Consider the following 17,991-nt stretch of genomic DNA (forward strand, 5'->3'; position numbering starts at 1 on the left):
ATTTATTTATTAGAATCTCTATTCCTGAATTGATTCTTGGCTCGATCGCTCAGGAACTCTCGGAGATGTCTGTTATTGAATAGTCGGGCTACTTCCTCTCTTAATTATCGGCAATCCTCTGTTCTGTGGCCGTAAATGCCATGATATTTTCATATTAATTTAGGATCCCATTGGGTTGGATCGAATTATAGAGGTCGATGCCATTTGGTGTCTTTGATGCGCCCGATGGTGGATACAATGGAGGCGTCAACGATGTTAAAGTTGTACTCCGATAACCTTGGCGCTTCCTTAGCCCTGATAGGCCTGTCGAATCTATTATTGCTCATGAGTACCCGGTTGTTTTAAACTCGGTCGCTCCTCTTTTCACTTCTCATAGGGTTTCGCCTAGACCCATTACCTCTTTGGTCTCTATTTTATGGCTGATACCGATCCCTGTTTGATCTTGGTTCATGATCAACGTCTCTCTTGACTTTGTCGATCGCTCTAACGGGATAAATGGACCCGGAAGAGGCCCCAAACTGATCATCTTTGACCTTGATTTTTTATTGATACTGGTTATATATGTCGACCCCACCCAAGTAACAACCGGATATTCTACCAGATTTTGTTTCAATTGCTCTAAAGCCAACGAGCTTCGAACATTGAGTCGTTGGGTGAAGGCCTGAACGGCCCAATCGTCCACGACTGGAGGCAGATCCATCCTTTCCATTTGAAATCGGGAGACGGATTCTCTAAGCATCTCATTATCCCTATGTTTCACTTTGAAAAGGTCTAACTTCCTGGTCTTGACCTTGATAGTCCCGGAATATGGTTTTACAAAGGAATCTGCAAGTATAGCAAACGAGTTAATAGAATTAGGAGGTAAGTTGTGACACCATATCATAGCTCCCTTTGATAGAATTTCCCCGAACTTGTTCAGCAAGACGACTCGATCTCATCATCCTCCAAGTCGTTCCTTTTCATGGCGTATGTGTAGGAGGTCACATGCTCATTTGAGTCGGTTGCTCCGTTGTACTTAGGAATCTCGAGCATGCGCAATGTTTTAGGTATCGGCTTTGGAGCTGTGCTCGGAGGAAAAGGTTTTTTGAACAAACTTCTTGGAATCCAAGCCTTTTAATATCACTGGTGCTCCTGGGATTTGGTCGACCCTGTAGTTGTAGGTTTCTACCTTTTTTTCATTGGCTTTGATTTTCTTCCCTCCCGATTCTATCCGTTTTTTTAGCTCCTCAAGAATCTTTATGATCTTGGGGTTGGTACCCAATTTATTTTCATACGGCCTCTCCGTGACTGGTTCATTTCTAAGGGTGACTTTCCGGGATGGCTCGGGCTCAATTCTGCTCGACGCACAGCTTTGGTTCTATAACTGGGCTATTGCTGCATGTTGAGTTTGTAACATTTCGAAGATCACCTTCACCGTTGTGCGTATTTTGGGCAATCGATCGTATTTCCCTGCGGACGTTGTTCTCAGGATTGGTAGGTAAATTTGCATTGATGCCACATGTGAGCTAACGTCGATCGGGTCCGCGGCTGGAACACTGTTGAGATTGGCTGGGGGCACCTCATTACCGGGTGCTACATTGTTGTTCTCTCCATGGTTACCGTACGCAGCATCCACGTTTAGAGGGGCAGACTAGGAGTTCGACATTTCAAACTTTAACCTGAAATCAAAGATATTCCAAAGAACAAGTGTAAAATAGGACGTGTAATGGGAATTTGTATCAAATTGCCGCTATTATCCTTAGCCCCATGGTGGGCGCCAAACTATTTACCTTTAAAATTGGATAACAATTAAATTTGTAAGTGTTTTTAAGGATACGCAAATTAATTTGATATAAAACGATAAATTAAATTAGAATGAACAAGTCTATAGTGAATTCGAACCACGCGAGGAGGGTGATCCCATCCTTATTGTAACATTCACCCTCGATCCGGGCTCACAGTAACCAATATTGATAAACAAGAAAAAGAGCTATGATAAAAGTAAAAAAATAGTAATGTATTACTTTGGAATATCGGTTCTTTGATTAACTGATTGTCGGTTCTTCTTCGATATGTGCCGAGATCTCCACCACGATATTCAGACGATCACGGATATTACGGCCTTCTGTTAGCCATGCTTGATTTACCGACAATGTTCTTCGAAGTCGTTCAAGGCTAGGACGAATCTCGAACCATGACCCCGATATTCTCAAGGATGGTCGTCATGCCCCCGGATTCTAACTCAATAAGACCTTTGCCTTGATTTTGGTCCCTTGTCATCATGTCTCAAGCTTGGCTTATCTTATCGGAGACCGGGGTGTACAATGAACCCGATTTTACCCATATACAAGTATAACTGTATAAGATACGCATTTCAACAAGTAAAACTTTATTTGCGGCATTTAATGTTTACATCAAATAAATGAATGAAAAATATATGTTCACATATTTATCACTGACCATGTATTTGTACTTTAATTTTATCTACTAACGTGGGTGGATCCACATAGAGAATTATGGTGCTCAAGAACCCATTACCCATGGTATCGTACATATAATTTTATCGACAATTTTGCCTGAAATAGATATATATATTTAGGTAGCACCTATTACTCATACAGATTGATGGGTGCTCCTGGTTAATGGAATCTAAGCATGCGCTCTGCGTGATCAGGAGTTCGATTCTTACGTTGTTATACCCCGTATTTTCGTACATAAATATGCCATAAGTGAATTGATGAAAGCTCGGGAATGAGATGTTACATCCCGCATTTTCGTACGCTAAGCTTTCGTCGTAAAGTTAATTGACGCAAGCTCGGGAATGAGATTATTTTGAGGTTACAAGTATTATGCTATTTAAAATAATGGATAAGTAGATTCGTGAAGGTGAGAGGGTAAACAAATCGAAAAAATGAGTTTCGTCGAAACTTGGCAATTTGGGATAAAATACAGTCCGAGCGATAATACACGGTATTTATGGACTAGTGCCATACAAGGTACTACTTAACCATGATAGTAAGGTGTACAAGGTATGTTAAAAGTGAGTAGTATTTTATGTAAGTTGAGATAATTCTTAATTATGTGGGTAATTGGTTAATTATTGGGTAATAGATATTACCTAATTAATTAGGGATATATTGGATAAGAATTAAATAGCATGATGTGGCAGCCCTATATTCAAAGTAAATGACTCACAATCTTGACTGAAAGGTGGCATACATATAACACTTACGTATAAGACATTTAGTAAGTTTGATCAAGTAAGAAATGACATAACCTTCTTCCTAATTTAGACATTTGTCAAAATAGGCGTTATAACGCCCGTTAGAAACCCCCCAAGCGTTTTCAAAAAAATTTCTTAGTTACAAACAATTTCATCTCTAACATTTTCAATACAAACCACCCTACCCTACAATCAGATGTGATTTCCTTACAAAATTCCTACAAGATTCCTAAAATTCCTTACAAAATACTACACTTCATAACAGAACATTAGCCATTCTTCAAGTTTTCAACAAAACTTCTTGCAACCAAGTGATTCCAACGAGAGTCATTAAAACCTTAGCAACATAACATTTTACGGTTCTACAGGAGTATGATTCAATCTTTTCCAAAATTATCATACGGATTTTTTCCTACCCTAGGTATGTTAAGGCTATTCCTTCTTTTTTTTTGGCATGATCTGTACAATACAAATGAAACGAGCAAATGCACAACTTCCATAAATGACTCTATTCATAGAAGTATTAGAAGTGCCTATATTCTTGAATTCCTATGTATCTTATTATTCTATCATCTGTTCATGGGTCTCAGAAAATACGTAAGTTGATAAAATTTATTTCATGATATTAATCAAAGGCATAGTGGTCTTATGATACTCCGACAGATTTTATTGATGTACTTATCATGCATTGCATTCATTTACATTGACCCATGACCAGATGTTGTTATATACGCATATATATGTATAATATATGTATATGGGATATAGGAAAAGGTTACGGCATTATATACGCACCACCACCTGATCAGTTGGTATACGTTGATGATTTGCCCACAATAGCCAAGATGATATGATGGGATGCCCCTAGAGGCTTGATGATGTTATGAACGCATATAACCATGCATGGTATGACTTTTATACATATATGCATGACGTATTAAATATTAAAAGATTTATAAAGTTGTTCAGACTTACATGTCGAGTCTTTTACTCCATATTTCTCTCATGTCTATTATTTACTAATTTTCATTCCTTACATCCTCGGTACATTATTTGTACTGACGTCCTTTTTGCCTGGGGACGCTGCGTTTTATGCCCGCGGGTCCTGATATACAAGTCAAGAGCCCTCTAAGTAAGCTATCAGCTCAGCGGAAGATGTTGGTGCGCTCCATTTTCTTCGGAGTTGCTTGTTTGGTTAGTATGATTTAGACGTATTTTGTTTGGTAAGGCAGGACTCTGTTCCGACATTTATGAAAATTATGTATTCTTAGAGGCTTGTAGACAGATGTTATGTACGTAAAAGATTGTATGGCCTTGTCGGCCTATGTTCAGTATACGAGTGGTTATTTTGGCCTTATAGGCCCGTATGTCTTATGTATAAGTTGGTATCACATGTTGTATTCTACTTATCTCACGGCAACCTTCCAGCTCAGTTATCTATGATAGTATAACATGAGAAGATATGTTATATAGGTACTCGGTTGAGTAAGGTACCAGGTGCCTATCGCGACCCATCGGTTTGGGTCGTTACAGAAGTGGTATCAGAGCAATTCTGTCCTAGGGATGTCTACAAGCCGTGTCTAGTTGAGTCTTGTATATGGGTGTGTTGTGCACCACACTTATAAGCAGGAGGCTACATGGTATTTAGGATTGTCACTCTTTCTTCTTACTCTAGATCGTATGGTAGAGCTCAGATGTAAGAACTCAATTTCCTAAACTCTATCTTATTCATAATACAATGATGCCTACATCCAAAAAGACAGGTGGTAAGAGATATAGTTGTGGAAGAGTTGAGTTAGAAGAACTTGATTTTTGCATCATGCTTATGATGGATAAATATGAAGTATTCGGCAGACCATGTGTATACTAAGATGTTTAAACTTCTTGATAAGGATCCCTAAGGCAAGAATGCCTATCCACTTTTACGATAAAAAGGAAAAAAAGAATCGAAAAGTAGACATAAGTTCGCAATTCTAATGTGATTAACAAAAAGAAATGTTAGACCCTAAAGTAATAGAAATTAGTATGGACTGGTGAACAAGATAAACTAAAAATGAATTCGGGACTGAGTGATTTGATAATAGTCAATATCATGAGAATTTCAGATTGCGTTCCAGTGATAATAGAATAGACAAGAGAAGAATATCCATGATGAATTCAGAGAATGGTCACTTAGGAAGACGCTTCCCTAAAGCAAGAAATGTAAGCAAAGTTAAGCTTAAGGGACTATATGTGCTAGTTACACTAAGTGTCACCATCGCGAGTAAGGAATTTTGTTGTCCTTGGTAACAGAAGGATTACCACAAAGCAAGTAAGGGTCATTGATGATGTGAAAGGACGCCAAAGATGAAGAGGAAAAATATCTATAGGCAGGTCATCGTAGCTCCAACTCTTAGTACTCCCCTAAAGGGGGGGACTATGGAATAGTTTGGCATTAAGTGAGAATTAAGTGGATCTAGTAATTATGGAGTGTTAAAAGGGAGAATGCGGTAAAATGAAAAGGGATGAGATTGCACTTATTCAAAGCCTACAAATATGCTACGATTCCAGAACATTATACAAACACGACGTCAAGGAAAGGAAGTAAGGGTTCCTGCCCGAAATGTTATTAATAGATAAGGAGCCAGTAAGGGTTCGTAGTTGATTAAGGAAGAGCCTAGTTATGACTAGACAAGAGGTTATAGACATATAGAATTTAGCCTTGCAGTAATGTCATTATAATACTTGAGATATATTCAAATAGGAGTCAGGTAGTTAAAGGTACCGTATGAATGTTACAGGAATAAAAGGGAGTGTCACTAGGGAGACAGTCAAAATATCAGTTCAGAAACTACCCTACAAGCACAAGGACATGGAGGTAGGAAACTACGGATAATTATAGGCAAGGAAGGACATCAAAAGGTCCGTGATAAGCTCACAGCTTTACAAAAGTCAAGGGTTCTCCCTAAGTACTACAACGAAAGACTAGCTGAGGAAATAAGGAAGAAGGCTTCAACCTAAACACAACGACCTAAAGAGAAAATGGTCGTGTAACAACAATCTCACAACAACATTGTAAGAACTCCAAAGGAAAATGGCACCTACCGTGGCTAATGAACGGGAAGTAAAATTAAAAGTAATATTCGAGATTATATGAGTTGCACGAAAACTCTAGCATGCGTGGAAACTAAGAAAGCTAAGTATACACGCAATAAGGGGGTAGAAAGACCAGGAAAAGTAATAGCTTAAGTTAAAAAAAGCTAAGAAGGAACGAAAGGAATTATTCGATCAATGATCCCGAGTTGGTAACATTATGAACGCACTTAAGAGTTTGGAGTTTTATACATGTAGCATATACAACTGTAGAACATTCTGGTATACCTTAAAAGAAAGAATTGAGCCCAGGTCATAGACGAAGGATTGAATTGTTAAAGGATTTTATCATGAATATCCCTCAGCACCTATGAAAGGCTAAAGTAATAACTAATACCAAGATCTGCAGATCGGAAGATAGCTTAAGCCTGCATAAAGGCTGATAAAAAAGAAGAGGAAATAAAGAGTTACATCGACTAAGTAAAACAGGAGTGGACTAAGAGAATTATAGACCCCCGGATCACTCTTAAATAGCATAGGTATAGGAGAGATAGTACAGTAGCTATATTTCATAACGGCTCTACGATGAAGCCAACTAAAGAGTACCGACCTCATAAGAAGTCAGTATAAAGCTCCCACCGAATTATATATTCACCAAAGGTGCAAGTATTATAATAGAGCTTCAGGTTGTGGAGATAAATTATGCTTATGTGAAAGGGAGGTTATGGAAGAGATAGAAGAATGTGAGACAATATTTTAAGGTAAGTAAGTAAAAAGTGAACAACGTACGAGGTACTCAAATGCAGAAGGTTGTGAATAGTCCATACTTCAGATGGAAAGCTAAAAGCATAAGGATTCAATATCCAGGAATGATAGCAGCATCGTCAATGGTATATCTTCCAGCCTATGGTTTCTAGGTACCGAGAAATCTAACCAAGAGAGTATAGAAGAGTTAGAGACGATGTGATGTCTCGCTTGAAGTTTCCAGAATAACATAATGGAATCTATGGTGAAAGCAAATTGAAGAAATGGTGTGAATAGTATAAATAGATACGTAGAGGTCGCAAGCTAAAGTATGGTAAAACGACGAGGTTTTATGACAAGAGTAAGGATGAGAAAGGGCGAGTAAGAAGGTAACGACAATGGATAAGACCTCGAGATTAAGCCCATGAAAACAAGAGAGCTAATGGTTTCTCTAAGTTATAGAAAGTTCAGTATAGCCTGAATAAACTCAAGGGAATCTAAGACTAATAGCATCTAGAGTGGAATGAGGGTGTGATTGTGATAGATAAAGGATGACGTTTGGGCCTTCGATTGAGTAAAGACTTGAAGAGGATATCATGAATTGTAAGGGACTAAAATACCCATATAAGGTGAGTTACATTGGGATGCTATAAAGTATAGTTATGGAAGTATAGTATCACCCCCTAGGTGGATAAATCTAATTACTCCAGATGCCCCCGATGAGACGATAACCCTAGCGGCGATGTTACATAAGAGACCAAGTTATCAGTGGTAATAGATGGATCAACATTGTCACGACCCTAAACCCAAACCCGGTCGTGATGATGCCTCTCGTGAAGACAAGGCCAGCTGACACTTCCCATTTTGATTTTAAGCAGTTAAACAATAAGATTCAAGTCTAAAGCATGATAAATAACCCAAGGTTTAAGCAGTCAACAGTATAAATATGCGGAAGAACAACCCAACACAGCCCAATACCGGGGTGTCATTAGTCATGAGCATCTAAACAATCCGGAATACTTCAAATCAAACTACAGAGTTTAATACAGAAACTAAGAACATGAAGAATAAGATAGGGAAGAGCTCCGGGCTGCGAATGCCAACAGCTACCTAGAGACTCCTCGGATCCGCCTGAGCCGGAAATGATCAACACTCGGGAGCGGGACCAGATACGCCTGAATCTACACACAGGGTGCAAAGAGTAAAGTGAGTACTCCAACTCAGTGAGTAATAATCATAAATAAAGACTAAAAGCAGGAAATCACGTAAGGCACAAAAGCATGCTATAATGAAGCAGTAAAACCATTAAAAAGTAAACCAGTGAAAGATAGGTAAAAATCCTTTAACTCAAATTTAACTTCATGAAAAGCCTTTTTTGACAATTAAGCATGGTAATTGACAAAAAATTAAGAAAAAGATAAACACATAAAGGTTCGCCCCTTTGGCAACATCTCAGAACAATACCAGCCCCTCGGGAAACATCTCAGAACAATACCAGTCCCTCGGGCTCAATCTCACATCACAATGGGTACCCGCGCTCATTGGGGGTGTGCAGACTCCTGGAGGGTCCCCTTACAGTCCAACCGCAATATCAAGCCATCTCGTGGCATCATCACTAGGCTCTCGACCTCATATCAATCAAGCCACTTCGTGGCGTACATATCTCAGACCCTCAGCCTCATAATCATAATCAGTGTATCACCATTGCGGCATGCAACCCGACCCAAAAGCATCCTTACAGCACAGGCCCTCGGCCTTACTTAGTCAAAATCACATAAACTACTCGGGCAATAGTAAAACATGCTTCTCAGCCCAAAATATTATTTAAAAGATCATTTAAGTGTTAAAGTAGTGTAAACATGGCTGAGTACGAAAATAGTGAAATATATCAGGACTGAGTTCAATTATAAAGTCAAAACAATAAGGAAATATCAATAAAAGCCTCCGAAGGGTTCAAATAGTTGGCACGAAGCCCAAATTTAGCCCAAATAATGACGATAGCAAATGGATTTCAGTCAAATACGCGGTAAAATAGTCACTCAGGACGGACTCGGTCATAATCCCCAATAGTGCACGACCCCACACTCGTCATCAAGCATGTGCATCACCTCAATATAGCACAACGATATGCAATCCGTGGTTTCGTACCCTCAGATCATCATTTACAATCATTACTCACCTCGAACCAGTCAAATCTCTAGCTCGCGACGCCATTGCCCCTCGAATCGGCCTCCACTCACGTCAAATCTATCCAAAATCAGAACGAGGACGTCAAAATAGGCTAAGAGAATGAAGCCCAAGCAAAAACAATCAATATACAACACAAATCCCGAAATTACCAAAACTCGACCCCCGGTCCCACGTCTTGAAATCAAAATTTTTTTATATCAATAGATTCTTTATCTCCCCACGAGTTCATACATATCAAAAGTTCTAAAATCCGACCTCAAATGGTCTTTTAAATCCTCAAGCAAATGTCTAAGTTTCCAAGCCCTAGTTCTTCAATTTTTGGCTTAATTTCCATGATTATTTAGGTGAAATTCACATTAGAATCGAGTTTTAAGTCCAAGAATCTTACCTACAAGTGATTCCCCTTGAATCCCTCTTCAATCTCCTTCAAAAATCTCCAAAAACGACCAACAATGGAAGAAATAAACTCCAAAATCGCTGATAAGACGAGTATTTAAACATTCTGCCCAGGCCTTAATTCCTTCTTCACGAACACGGTTAACGCATCGCGTTCGCGAAGCACAAAATGACTTTGACTAAAAATCCTCTTACGCGAACGCGATATCCCATCGCGAACGCGATATCCCATCGCGATATCCCATCGCGAACGCGATGGTTACTCAAACTAACTCTTTCGCGAACGCATTCCCTCCCTCGCGAACGTGATGAACAACTCGACCTCCAACACAGCTGACCAATTTCCTCTACGCGAACGCGCTTCCCTTCTCGTGAACGTGATGCACAAACATCCAGCCCTTCAAGAACGCGGAGCCTTCCTCCCGAACACGAAGGCTAAAATCATATGCCTTCTCAACTAACCCTTCGCGAACGCAAAGGTCAAATTCTCTGCAACACTTCAGCAGTTTTTCTGCAATTCCAAACAACATGAGATGGTCCGATTGACCACCCGAAACTCACCCGAGGCCCTCGGGACCTCAACCAAAGGCACAAACATAACGTAAAACCTTTTTCAAACTTGTACAAATCTTTAAAACACCTTAAACAACATCAAATCAACCAAAACACATCGGATTCAAGCCTAAGTTTCCAAAATCTTCCGAATTCCGCTTTTGATAAAAAAACCCAACCAAACCATGTCTGAATGACCTAAAATTTTGCACACATATCCCAAATGAGACAACGGAGCTATTGCAACTCTCGGAATTCCATTTCGACCCCTACATCAAAATCTCGTCTACCAACCGGAAATCGCCAAAATATCAACTTCGCCAATACAAGCCTAAATCTACTCCGAACCTCCAAAACTCATTCCGATCGCGCTCCTAAGTCCTAAATCTTCTTCCGAAGCTATTCGAATCATCGGAACTCACATCCGAGACTCTAGCACATAAGTCAACCTCAAATTTACTTTTCCAACTTAAGCTTCCTCAAAAAGACTAAGTGTGTCAAACCTTACCAAAATCATTCCGGATTCGATCCGATCAACCCGATACCACATAACACGGATAAACAAAGCATAAAGAAGTAGAAATGGGGTAAACAGAGTGGTAACTCATGAGACGACTGGACGGTCGTCACATCCTCCCAAATTAAACAAACGTTCGTCCTTGAACGAGTCAATAAACATACTTGAAGCCTCAAACAGGTGAGGATATCTTCTCTGCATCTCTCGCTCGGCCTCCCAGGTAGCCTCCTCCACGGGCCGACCTCTCCACTGCACTTTTACTGAAGCTATATCCTTTGACCTCAACTTTCGAACCTGACGACCCAAAATAGCTACTGGCTCCACATCATAGGTCAAATCATCATCCAACTGAATCGTGCCAAAATCCAGAACATGAGACGAATCCCCAATATACTTCCGGAGCATAGAAACATAAAATACCAGATGCACACTCGACAAGCTGGGTGGCAAAGCAAGCTCATAAGCCACCTCCCCAATCCTCCGAAGCACCTCAAAAGGCCCAATAAACCGAGGACTCAATTACCTTTCTTCCCAAATCTCATAACACCCTTCATGGGCGAAACCTTCAATAGAACCTTCTTGCCAACCATGTAGGACACATCTCGAACCTTCCTGTCAGCATAACTCTTTTGCCTCGACTGCGCGGTACGAAGCCTCTCCTAAATCACCTTCACTTTTTCTAAAGTATCCTGCACCAAGTCTGTCCCAATAGCCTAGCCTCACCGGGCTCGAACCACCCAACTAGAGATCTACACCGCCTCCAATACAAAGCCTCATATGGAGCTATCTGAATACTCGACTGGTAGCTGTTGTTATAAGCAAACTCTACAAGCGGTAGAAACTGATCCCATGACCCTCCAAAATTAATGACACAAGCACGCCACATGTCCTCCAATATCTGAATAGTGCGCTCGAACTACCTGTCCATCTGAGGGTGAAAAGTTGTGCTCAACTCAACCTGAGTACCCAACTCTCGCTGCACAAACCTCAAAAACTGCAAAGTAAACTGAGTGCCCCTATCTGAAATGATGGAAACTAGGATTCCATGCAAACGAATAATCTCCCGGATATAAATCTCTGCCAACCGATCTGAAGAATAGGTAGTACATATAGGAATGAAGTACGCGGACTTGGTTCCGATCCACAATCACCCAAATAGCATCGAACTTCTTCAAAGTCCGTGGAAGTCCAACTACAAAGTCCATAGTGATCCTCTCCCACTTCCACTCTGGAATATCCATCCGCTGAAGCAAGCCACCCGGTCTCTGATGCTTTCACCTGCTGACAATTGAGACACCGAGCTACAAATCCCACAATGTCTTTCTTCATTCTCCTCCACCAATAGTGTTGCCTCAAATCCTGATACATCTTTGTGGCATCCGAATGAATGGAATACCGCGAGCTATGGGCCTACTCCAGAATTAACTCCTGAAGCCCATCCACATTGGGCACACAAATTCGGCCCTGCATCTTCAACACCCCATCATCACCAATGGTCATATCTCTAGCATCATCGTGCTGAACTCTGTCCTTAAGGATAAGTAAATGCAGATCATCATATTGGCACTCTTTGATACAATCATATAAGGAAGACCAAGAAACCACACAAGCCAATACCCGACTAGGCTCCGAAATATCTAACCTCACGAACCGATTGGCCAAGGCCTGAACATCAATTGCAAGAGGTATCTCCCCAAGTGGAATATATGCCAAACTCCCTATACTCACCGCCTTTCGGCTCAAGGCATCGGCCACCACATTGGCCTTTTCCGGATGGTACAATATAGTGATATCATAATCCTTTAGCAACTCTAACCATCTCCGCTGCCTCAAATTAAGATCCTTCTGTTTGAACAAGTGCTGGAGGCTACGATGATCAGTAAACACCTCACAAGACACACCATATAAGTAATGCCTCCAAATCTTCAACGCGTGAACTATGACAGCCAACTCCAAATCATGGATGAGGTAGTTCTTCTCATGGGGCTTCAACTGACGAGAAATATAAACAATTACTCTACCCTCCTGCATCAATACACAACCAATACCAACTCTCGAAGCATCACAATATACGGTATATGAACCTGAAGCTGATGGCAAAACTAACACTGAAGCTGTGGTCAAGGCGGTCTTGAGATTCTGAAAGCTCTCCTCACACTCGTCCAACCATACAAATGAAGCACCCTTCTAAATCAACTTGGTCAAGGGCGATGCGATAGATGAGAATCCTTGAACAAACCGACGATAATAACCCGCCAAACCAAGAAAACTTCGAATCTCTATAGATGAGGACGGTCTGGGCCAACTCCGAACCGCCTCTATCTTCTTCGGATCAACCTGAATACCCTCGTCGGACACCACATGCCCCAAGAAAGCCACTGAACTAAGCTAAAACTCACACTTGGAGAATTTTGCATAAAACTTATCCTCTCTCAATCTCTGCAACACAACTCTCAAATGCTCTGCGTGCTCCTCCTGACTACGCGAATACACCAGAATATCATCAATAAAGACTATGATAAATGAGTTGAGATAAGGCCGAAACACGCTGTTCATCAAATGCATGAACGCTGCTGGGGTATTGGTCAGCCCAAAAGACATTACCAAGAACTCATAATGACCATATCGGGTCCTGAAAGTTGTCTTAAGAATATCTGAGTCCCTGATCTTCAAGTGGTGATAACCTGAACGGAGATCAATCTTGGAGAACACTCTCGCTCCCTAAAGCTGGTTGAATAAATCATCAATGTGAAGCAAGGGATACTTGTTCTTAATTGTTACCTTGTTCAATTGTCTATAATCAATGCACATCCTCATAGTGCCATCCTTTTTCTTTAAAATTAGAACCGACGCACCCCAAGGTGACACACTAGGCCGAATGAACCCTTTATCAAGGAGTTCCTGAAGCTGCTCCTTTAATTCCTTCAACTCCGCTAGTGCCATACGATACGGCGGAATAGAAAAGGGCTGAGTGGCCGGCACCAGGTCAATTCAAAAATCAATATCCCTATCTAGTGGCATGCCCAACAGGTCTGCAGGAAACACATCAGGAAAATCCCTCACAACTGGAACGGAATCAATACTGGGAGTCTTAGCACCGACATCCCCCACAAAGGCTAGATACGAAAGACAACCCTTCCCAACCATATGCTGGGCTTTCAAGAATGAGATCACTCTACTGGGAACATAATCAGTCACACCTCGCTACTCAATCCGTGGCACACCCGGTATAGCCAATGTGACTATCTTAGCATGACAGTCCAGAATAGCACGACACGGAAATAGCCAATCCATGCCCAAAATGACATCTAAATCCACCATACACAATAATAAAAGATCCACATGGGTCTACAGACCCCCAATAGTTACCACACACGACCAGTACATATGGTCTACAATAACAGTATCACCCACCGGGGTAGATACATGAACAAGTGAAGCAAGAATTTCATGGGGCATACCCAAATAACGAGCAAAGTATGATGACACATAAGGAAAGGTGGAACCAGGATCAAATAATACAGAGGCATCTCTGTGGTAGACTGAAACAATACCTGTAATAACAGCATCTGAAGTAATAGCATCGGGTCTGCCTAGAGGTGCATAGAAACGGGATTGACCACCACCTGATCGACCTCCCGTACGCCTCAAACTGGAACCAACATAGCACATAGTCGTGCAGTCAACTAATCCATAGCAGACTCCTCCACTTGGCTCGAAGCCATAGATCGAAACACACTCAATAACTCATAACGCATATACTCTATTACTGCCACAGTACCATAGTGAGATTAAACTCGATCCTTCATAAGTTTGTGAAATACAAACCATCTGGTACTTTAACTCTTATGCAAATCTCGCATTCACTCTAGTAACAGTTAAACTCACTCTCTTAAGCGACCCAAACTTAAATTGCAACACATATATTTCATTTGTAAATGAGATCTTCTAACGGACAACATAAGGATCACACAATCTCAGAATACTCCGCAGGAGATAACCCACCTGCTTTGCCTCAACCTAGCATTTCTGTATACCTTCCACCGTCATAAACATTACGTAGTCACTTAAACTTCCTAAGTCTGAACTCAGATCGCAACATGAAATTTACTCCACTCCCAACTAGAAAACATGGAAAGATTCTTCACACACCCATAAACTCAGGGATATACCTCAAATCAAGATAAAAATCGAGCACCTAATAGTCCTTCTATCCTCCATCAGACCCTTCTCGTCGTTTCCAAATCACATGAATACATCTCGCAGTCACATCACACTCATCACGTAACTATCTAGTTATCACCTCCCTTAATAGGGACACAACAGAACATATGGATCCAGAAACACGCACTCACAAGATCAACAACTCAAGGCTCAAGCTATAGGCGAAAATCCGGCCTCGAGTCCTCCAGACTGCCCAATATCAACATACAGAGATCACATCTCGCCCCTTGATCAGGATATCACAAGCCATCAATGCTTATCCGATACCGAGCGCTCATGCGCGCATACAAACGCGTGGAAGGAATTCAAAGAGTTACTTTTCAAGCTGAATCAAGGACGCACGATAAGAATTCAAGAATGTGAAATTTTTCCTAAAGGTTCTGTAGCCTCTCGAGGATAAATACAGATGTCTTCGTACCGATTTGAGACTCTACTAAACCTACTCATGACTCGTGAGACCTATGTAACCTAGGCTTTGATACCAACTTGTCACAAACCTAAACCCAAACCCAGTCGTGATGGCGCCTCTCATGAAGACAAGGCCAGCTGAACTTCCCATTTCGATTTTAAGCAGTTAAACAATAAGATTCAAGTCTAAAACATGATAAATAACCCAAGGTTTAACCAGTCAACAGTATAAATATGCGGAAGAACAACCCAACACAGCTCGATACCGGGGTGTCACTAGTCATGAGCATCTAAACAATCCGGAATACTCCAAATCAAACTACAGAGTTTAATACAGAAACTAAGACCATGAAGAATAAGATAGGGAAGAGTTTCGGACTGCGAACGCCAACAGCTACCTAGAGACTCCTCGGATCCGCCTGAGCCAATGATCAGCACTCGGGAGCGGGACCAGATACGCCTGAATCTGCACACAGGGTGTATAGAGTAAAGTGAGTACTCCAACTTAGTGAATAATAATCATAAATAAAGACTGAAAGCAGGAAATCATGTAAGGCACAAAAACATGCTATAATGAAGCAGTAAAACCATTAAAACAATAAACTAGTGAAAGATAGGTAAAAATCCTTTAACTCAAATTTAACTTCATGAAAAGCCTTTATTCAACAATTAAGCACGGTAATTGATAGGCAATTAAGAAAAGATAAACACATAAAGGTTTGCCCCTCGGGCACCGTATCAACAAATCCGCCCCTCGGGCAATATCTCAGAATAATACCAGCCCTTCGGGCAACATCTCAGAATAATACCAGCCCCTCGGACAATATCTCTGAACAATACTAGCCCCTCGGGCTCAATCTCACATCACAATGGGTACTCGTGCTCACTAGGGGTATGCAGACTCCTAGAGGGGCCCCTTACGGCCCAACCGCAATATCAAGCCATCTCATGGCATCATCACTAGGCTCTCGGCCTCATATCAATCAAGCCACCTGTCACACCTCCTTTTTCCGCGCCCGCGAGGGTGCAAGGGAGTTTTTCCAATTAAAGGACAATCGAGACGGGATTGGTTTATTTATTTCAGAGTCGCCACTTGAGAGATTTAGGGTGTCCCAAGTCACCAATTTTAATCCCGAATCGAGGAAAAGAATGACTCCATATTACAGTCTGCGTACCAGAAATCCGGATAAGGAATTCTGTTAACCCGGGAGAAGGTGTTAGGCATTCCCGAGTTCCGTGGTTCTAGCACGGTCGCTCAACTGTTATATCCGGCTTGATTGTCTGATTTTATACAAATATGAACTTATGTGCAAATTTTATCTTTTAACCGCTTTATTATTATTGTTTTTAAAAGAAATATGAACATCGCTTAAAACACGTCTTTGGACTGCGTTACATGAAATGCACCCACAATTCGGAACACGTTTTATTTGATGTTTTGGGATTTGGATTCGGGTCGCATGAAATGCACACCCAGGCTTAAGAAAGTAAAATATTAAACACGCGCCTAAAGAGACTATCGCGTTATTATTTTGGGGAAGACCGTGAAATTCGCTAAACGGTCCTTCCGAATTCTAATTAAACCATACATTTTGTGAGGGCCCCGCAATCTATACGTTTTATTTGGCGAGGCTCGTCTCATTTTTATTTTTACAGGATAAACCTACAATGACTATATTTTCTATTAAGTTCGTCTCTAAATTAAAAGAAAATCTCTTAATTATTTACATGCTGAAAAACGTAACTTATTAGTTATTAGTTTATGGCTAATGCGAATGGAAAATTGCGATCGAGTTTGTACAAAGAAAAACTGCTTTCATTTTATATTCTGTTATTCAATAATACTAGAACATGAGATTGACCATAATATCAAAAACAGATTAATTATTCTCCGTAATTTAAAATAACATTATTAGATGAAGAAAGTATACATATGCAACCTCATTATTCATTAATCATTCAACTACATCTTTATACGAAGAAAGAAAAATTATATTCAACCACAAATCTAAACAGGAGGAATTCAACAGGAACAAAGCCTGATTAATATTTCATTTTTTTGCTTCAAGCCGAGATTGTACAAATGTGTACCTGGAAACAGCAGTACAAGAACAAAAGAAGGAGAAGTCAGCAGCAGTAATAACACAGCAACAGCAGATTCAGCAACATCGCAAACCAGTACAGTAGGAATAGCAGAAAACCCAGGAGACTATAAACGACTCCAAGTATAGTGAAGAAGTAAAAGGCAGGAAGGTTCTGACTATTTCAGATCTTAAGCGAGACAATAAAGCAGTAACTATTTTTTTTCAACTTCAAAACTCTCCAAAATGAATTCTGCCCCTGTATATTCAGTGTATACAGAATGTATATCGGGTGTATACTTCTCACTCCGCCCCCTTTTTTTCTTCTCTCTATCTAGTTTTTCCTCTCTTTTTTTCCACCCTTCTTCCTAAATTTTCTCTTCTATTTATAGCAAAATTTTCGAAATTTTCAGATTTGTTTTTTATTATTTTATTATTTTTTTAATTAAAAGAAATCCCACTTACAAATTGCTTTTATTTTTTTAGAAAAAGAAATCCCACCTTTATTTACTTTTATTTTTAAAATTCCAACTTTAATTACTTTATCTTATTTAAAATCCCACTTTTTATTTTTTTAAAAAAGAATCTCACTTTATTTAACTTTT

The 17,991-nt window shown here is 40.4% G+C and overlaps 1 long non-coding RNA gene across 3 annotated transcripts in view; it reads left to right on the top strand.

Annotated features, from left to right (window-relative positions):
• LOC107807305 (uncharacterized) overlaps nt 1–17,991 on the top strand; it is a 45,219-nt gene that overhangs the window by 15,977 nt on the left and 11,251 nt on the right. The window contains exon 5 of one of the 3 annotated variants that reach the window (XR_012707616.1): nt 17,375–17,717. The exons of 1 other annotated variant lie outside the window; for it this stretch is intronic. This is a non-coding gene — a long non-coding RNA (uncharacterized LOC107807305). Of the gene's footprint in view, nt 1–3,970; nt 4,574–17,374; nt 17,718–17,991 lie in introns of those variants that run through there. One more of the 3 variants, XR_012707617.1, reaches the window with a different exon arrangement.

Source organism: Nicotiana tabacum, chromosome 3, assembly GCF_000715075.1.
Source record: "Nicotiana tabacum cultivar K326 chromosome 3, ASM71507v2, whole genome shotgun sequence".
NCBI classification, from domain to species: domain Eukaryota; kingdom Viridiplantae; phylum Streptophyta; class Magnoliopsida; order Solanales; family Solanaceae; genus Nicotiana; species Nicotiana tabacum.